Below are 6,642 nucleotides of genomic sequence, written 5' to 3' on the forward strand. Positions count from 1 at the left end.
ATCTATCTATCTATCTATCTATCTATCTATCTATCTATCATCTTCTATCATCCATTTATCTATCTTTCTATAATCTATCTGTATATTTTTTTGTTATTTATATCATCATGATTGCAAATATGTTCAGATTTTTGACCTTGCTTCATTATAGTTATGGCAATCTTGGGAAAATGATCTCAATTTCCCTACATCCAATTTCCTTATCCATAACCTGAAAAAAACCCTATCCATTTTATAGTCCCATTTTAAGTATTAAATATGCTAATAATTGTAAAAAGCATAGAGTGGTCGCTGGCACACTGAAGATCTAAGTAATGGTAACTGTTATTATTGTGGCTAAAATCATCATCAGTTTTAGACGGAAAAGTATTGACTTCCTGTGCTGGAAGACAATGAATTTCCCTAACATAAACTTTACTGTGTTACTATTTTTAGTTTGTCTTTGGGCTGCCTTTATGTCTTTAAATAATATATTTGCATCTCTATTTCTTTGTTTCAATAATTGAGTGAGTATATTTGCAGTCTCACTGATTAGAGCTTCCTCTATCATTTTCTTCACTTTTCCCCCCCAAAGAGTATTCGTTACTCTAGTTATGTCTTGTATAATTTGTTATGGCTTTATTCTGAAAATAATAAGTGGTGCTTATCTATTATGATTGCACGCATGACGCTTTTGGCAAGACTAAACAGTTCTGTTGTTGTTGTTAGGTGCCATTGAATCCTGTGCAACCCTCGTGACCCTATGAGGAACACATCTGAACCCTGTTCTATTTTGTGCCATCCTCACACTTCCTGACACATTAGAGCCCGTTGTGGCAATCACTGCGGCGATCCAATCCACCTGGTCTTCTTCTCCTTTGCCGCCCCTCTTCCTTCTTAAGCATCATGTCCTCTCCAAGGAATAGTCCCTCCTCGCAACATGCCCAAAGTATGTGAGCAGAAGCTTTTTCATTTTTGCCCCCAGGAACACTCTGACTACACATTCTCCAAGAAATATTTGTTCTTTTGCAGTTTGTGAGATGTTCCGTGATCTTTTCCAACACCTAAAAGGTATCAATTCTTCTTCTGGCATTTTTATTTATTTACAGCTCTCAGATACATAGCAAGTGGTTGTTAAGACCATGGCCTGAACCAGATACACCCTAGTCCTCAAACTGACATCATTACTCCTTAACAATTTTGAGAGGTCCTTGATGGAAGACTTTTCCAGTGCAGTATGTCTCCTGATTTCCTGACTGCTAATATCAAGTGTGTTGATTGTGGATCCAAGTAAAATTAAGTTGTTGACAGTTTCATTCTGATATTCCCTACTGGTCCATGTAGAATTTTTGTTTTCTTGATGTTGAAATATTATCCATATTGCAGGCTGCAGTGTCTTGTTCTTTTTCAGTAAGTGCTTCAAGTCCTCCTCACTTTCGGCAAGCAAGGTTGTATCATGTGTAACATAAGTTGTTGATGAATCTTCCTCTGATTCTGATGCCATGTTCTTTTTCGTAGACTCCAGCTTCTCAAATAATCGGCTCAGCATCTAGATTAAGTAAGTGTAGAGAAAGGACACAACCCTGGTGTATATCCTTCTTAATTTAAAAACGTGGTGTTTCCTTTCTCTGTTCGCACATCAACCTCTTTGTGTAGATAGAGGTTTTGTATGAGCACAGTTAAGCGTTGTGGAATTCCCATTCTCAATGTTAGCCATAATTTGTTATAAGCCACACAGTCAAATAAATGCTTTAGACATTCTTCTGGTATTCTTTGCTTTGAGCCAGAATCCATCTGACATCAGCAATGATATTCCTGGGGCCATAGACTCTTCTAAATCAAACTTGAACTTCAGGCAGTTCTCTATGTACTGTTTTAGTCATTTTTGAATGATCTACAGTAATATTTTGCTTATGTATTATGATGTTAATAATTTTGTTTGATAATTTTCACATTGTGTTGAATCACCTTGTTTGGGAATGGAAACAAATAAGAATCTCTTGCAGTCAGTCAGCCATGCAGCTGTCCTCCAAATTTCCTGGTGAAGTCTGATAAGTATGTCCCTCTGTTAGTGAGGGCTGCATCTGTGTGTTGAAACATAGTAATTGTATATGCATGGATGCATTTTTACCTCCATGTGGGTCGGCAGCCACACCTAAATCTTCTGAACTCATTACCAATCACTGAACCTCCTGGATTGTGTTCTTGTATTCTTCAAGTTCGACTTTCCAACCCTTTCAGGTTAAACGCCCTGCCATTGAGTTGTCTCTAATTCTTTATGAGAGAAGACTGCCTTGCTTAGCCCTTGGAAGCAGCAGGTGGATTAGAACTGCTGACCTTTTTGTTAGCAAGCTGATACATTACCCATTAGGGCTTATTCTCAGGTTAAAATTTGCTACTTCAGAGTTCTTGTGTTTATAACAAAATTTAAGACTATCCACCTTATGGTATCCAGAATCTCTGGTGAATCTACGTAAGTCAGATTATTCAGAATCTCCATCACTTTAAATAACACAACTCAGAATTTTCTTTGGTGTCATAACTTGAGGATTACCATTTTGGACAAGATACACAGCAATAAAAAAAAAACCCCTACTCTTCATAATGTCACTTTATACTTTAAATATTGTTAATTTCCTCCATTTCCCTGTGAAGTGGACATGGTTTAATCTGTTGTTATTCTGGATATGACTGGCACCTAGAGAGGTTAAAAATCAGGAGATGAAAGTATTAATTGTTTGAAGACCTGAGTGCAGAAGGCAGTTTCTCTGGTTTTCACAAACAACGATTTTCCTTCTCTCCTACCTGCGTTTAAGTCCTCTGGGGCCTTTCATCAAGAGAGTCTGAATTTGTGATGAAGTCCCTAACCAGCCTAGTCATCTGTGGAATTATCAGGATAGCTTTATTCACTGTGTGGGTGGAGGCATGAGCAGTACACACTTTCCTCCAAGCTTCATAAAAGCTGCTCTTGGACCAGGGGTCTCCTTTCTTTCTAATCAATGCTCATACAAAACATGACCTCCTGGGGTGGTTACTCACCCTTCTCTCCACCACCCCACTCACTCCAGCAGCAGGGTCTGGGTTCTTTGAAAGGCTCTGTTGATGTGGTCAAAGTCTGTGGCTCATGTCCAGCACAGACTCTAAACTAGCTAGGTAATTATCAAAAGTTTGTTGGTCCTCTTTTGACTTTAGTTTCTCTTCTGAAAAATAATGGGACTGGATGATATGCTTATTAGTATATGCCTTTTGCATCTCTGATTTTCTATGCTTAGGAATATGGACTAAATGAAGCCCTTGAACATCACCCTAAAACTGCATTATTTGAACCATGCATACATTGCAGTTACTAGTTATTTTATATCTAACATAATACAAGTGTGATTTCAATTGATTGACAGCTACTTAAACATAATCTTATGGATTATTTTTCAGGTTTAGAGTTGAGTTAAACATAGTCCCCAGTTTCTGAAAAGCTGGTACTGTAGTTCAGAGCAGTGTCTTTTATTTGTTTTTAGTTTTCCTCCATCTCCCATTGTTTCTAGTCTTTCTTTTGTTTCTCACTTATGTCTTCTCTTGTGTTTCCCTTGCTGTTTCTCTGTGTCCTTAAAGATAGTAAACAAAAAGTCATGTTGCTAATAAAAAGGTTAGTATCTCAAATCTATATGAAAAAAAAGGGCAAGTCTCCTGTAGAGACTTATCGCCTTGGAAACCTCATTGAGTATCAGCATAAAACAAACTCCACCAGCTCTACAGTTGTTGTGTACCGTTGAGTTGGAACCAAACCATTGCTGACCCTCTGGCGGGTATTCAGAGGCAGTTAATCGCACAGTACAGCTTCTTGCCACTAGGCCGCCAGAGCTCCCTAGCTCTACAGTAGTTTTTTAAAATACTTTGTAAGCGTGCCAGTTAGGAGAGTCGAGTATGCTTGATCCAACTCCCTACCCAACTGACTGGAAGAGATCCATATTTCTTCCCATTCCAAAAAAAAAATGACCTGATTGAGCGTGGAAATTATCAAACACTAAAATCCTGATGAAGATTATCCAAAAGTGACTGGAACAGTACATTAATAGAGAACCACCAGAAATACAGGCCAGTTTTAGAAGAGGCCATGGCACCAGGGACATTATTGTCAATGCCAGATGGATCTTGGCTGAAAGCAAAGACTACTAGAGGAATGTCTGTCTGTATTTCATTGACTATACAAAGGCATTTGGCTGTGTGGATCACAACAAATTGTGGCTATCCTTGAGAAAAATGGGAATCTCAGAACATTTGATTGTATTCATATGAAACCTATGCTTGGACCAGGAAGCAGTTGTCAGTACAGAACAAGGAAACACTGCATGGTTCAAAGTCAGGAAAGGAGTGCAATAGGGATGCACTTTTCAATCTATATGCAGGACAGATCATTCAGAAGGGTGGGTTTTATGAGGAGGAATGTGGCATCAAGATTGCAGGAAGACCCGTCAACAATCTACATCATGCAGATAATACAACTTTGCTCACACAAACTGAAGAGGACCTGACGTGTTTGTAGAAGGTCAAGGACTATAGTCTTCAATATGAATTGAAGTTCAACATCAAGAAGACAAAGATTCTCACCACTGAGCCAACTGATAGAGAAGAGATTGAGGTTCTTAACAATTTGAGCTTGCTTGGTTCCACACTCAACACTCTCGGGACCAGCAGTCAAGGAATCAAATGATGAATTGCTCTGCAGAAAGTCTGCTATAAGGGACCTCTCTAGAATGTTAAAGAGAAATGATATCAGTCTGAAGACTAAGATGTGCCTAAGTCAGGCCATGGTCTTCTCAATTACTTGCTATACCTCAGAGAGCTGAACAGGGACTAGGGTTGACAGAAGATGCCTTTGAGTTATGATGCTGAAGAAAAGTATTGAACATATCATGCATGGACTGCCAAGAGAACAGGTTTGTCCTAGATAAAGAGAAAACAGGCTTCTCTTTGGAGGCAAGAATTTTGAAGCTCTGTCTGACACACTTTGGGCATGTGGACCAAAGGGACCAGACCCTGGAGATGAATATCGTGCTTGGAAGGGTGGAGGGTCAGTGCAGGAGAGGAAGATCTTGGATGAGATGGATTGACCCAGTAATTGGTGTAATAAGGGTAGGTGTGTTGGAGACAGTAAGACTGGCTCAAGATAGAGCAGAGTTCAGAGCTGTTGTACATAGAGTTGCGATGAGTCAAAGGCAGCTTGAGGGCACATAACATGTAGCTGAAGTTGGATAATGAATAAAGATGACAGAAGAAGCATCAGTGTCTTGGAGTTGTGGTGCCGGGGAAGAGGATGGACTATCTCATGGGTTGCCAAAAGAACAAACAAGTCTGTCTGCGGGAAATGCAACCAGAGCGTTCCTTCGAGGCAAGGATGGTGTAACTTGGCCTCACACACTTAAAGCATGTCATCAGGATGTATTAGTCCTTTGATCATATTGTCAGGAGGTGCCAGAAAATGACATCATGCTGGGAAAGGTGGAATGGCAGAGAAAAAGAGGGAGATCTCCAACAAGATGGATTGATACAGTGATTATAACAATGGACTCGAGCACATCAGAGATATGAGGATGGTGCAAAAAGGAGCCAAGTTAAAAAAAAAAAAAAGAACCACGTTGAGATCTGTTATTCAAATGGTTATTGTGAGTTGTAGGTGACTTGATAGCATCTAACAAAAACAACGCTGTATTTATATCTTAACCTTTATCTGTATCTATAAAATACACATAATATTGTCCTATAAATCTGATTTTGTTTTTCTTCCCTCCCCTTCTCATATTTTTGTGCTTTATCCATGATTACAGAAAAACTGAGGTTGTTACTTCTTATTTTATTATGGACTTCCTTAGTGGTCTTATAGTTTATTTACACATCTTCTTAATTGGAGAATTTTACATAAATTGTTTAATAGTTAAAGCAGTGTTTGGAGCTGGTATCATTCTCTTATTTTTACTGATGTAGACTGTCAACTCTGGGAAACTAGCTTTTCTAAGGTTGTTATTTTAATAAGCAGAAGGATTGGTTTCTCAATTCTAGTGGTTTGATGGCAAATTCTGTGCAAGGTTCCTATCACTGGGCCAAAAGACAACATCATGATAGATGGAGAAAGGACTGAAACTATCAATGATTTAATCTTAATTGGATCTATAATCAACAGTTTTTGTACCAGCAATCAGGAGATCAGGAAGCTTATTGCTTGGAAGGTTGTTGTCAGGGACCTTGCTAAAATACTGAAGAACGATGATGTCAACTTGAAGACTAAAGTGTGTCTGATTCAGGCCATGGTCTTTTCCATTACTTGCTATGCATCTAAGAGCTTGAGCATGAATACAAATTAGAGAAGAAGAATTGATGACTTTGCGTTGTGGTATTGAAAAAGAGTACCGCATATCCTATAGTTCTATCCCATCTTGGAAAAGGTGCAGCCAGAGTATTCCATGGAGGCAAGGATTACTAAGCTTCGTCTGTCATACATTGGACATGTTGCTAGGAGAGGTTATAACTTGGAAAGGAATGTTATGCTTTGAAAGGTGGATGATCATGAACGAGAGGAAGATGCACAATGAGATGAATTCACACAGTGCTTGCAGCTGTGGGCTCAGGTGTGTCAGAGGTGGTGAGGAAGGCACAGGACAGGATTCAGAT

The sequence above is a fragment of the Elephantulus edwardii genome, unplaced genomic scaffold, assembly GCF_000299155.1.
Source record: "Elephantulus edwardii isolate Elephantulus edwardi_28Jun2011 unplaced genomic scaffold, EleEdw1.0 scaffold00284, whole genome shotgun sequence".
Lineage (NCBI taxonomy): Eukaryota > Metazoa > Chordata > Mammalia > Macroscelidea > Macroscelididae > Elephantulus > Elephantulus edwardii.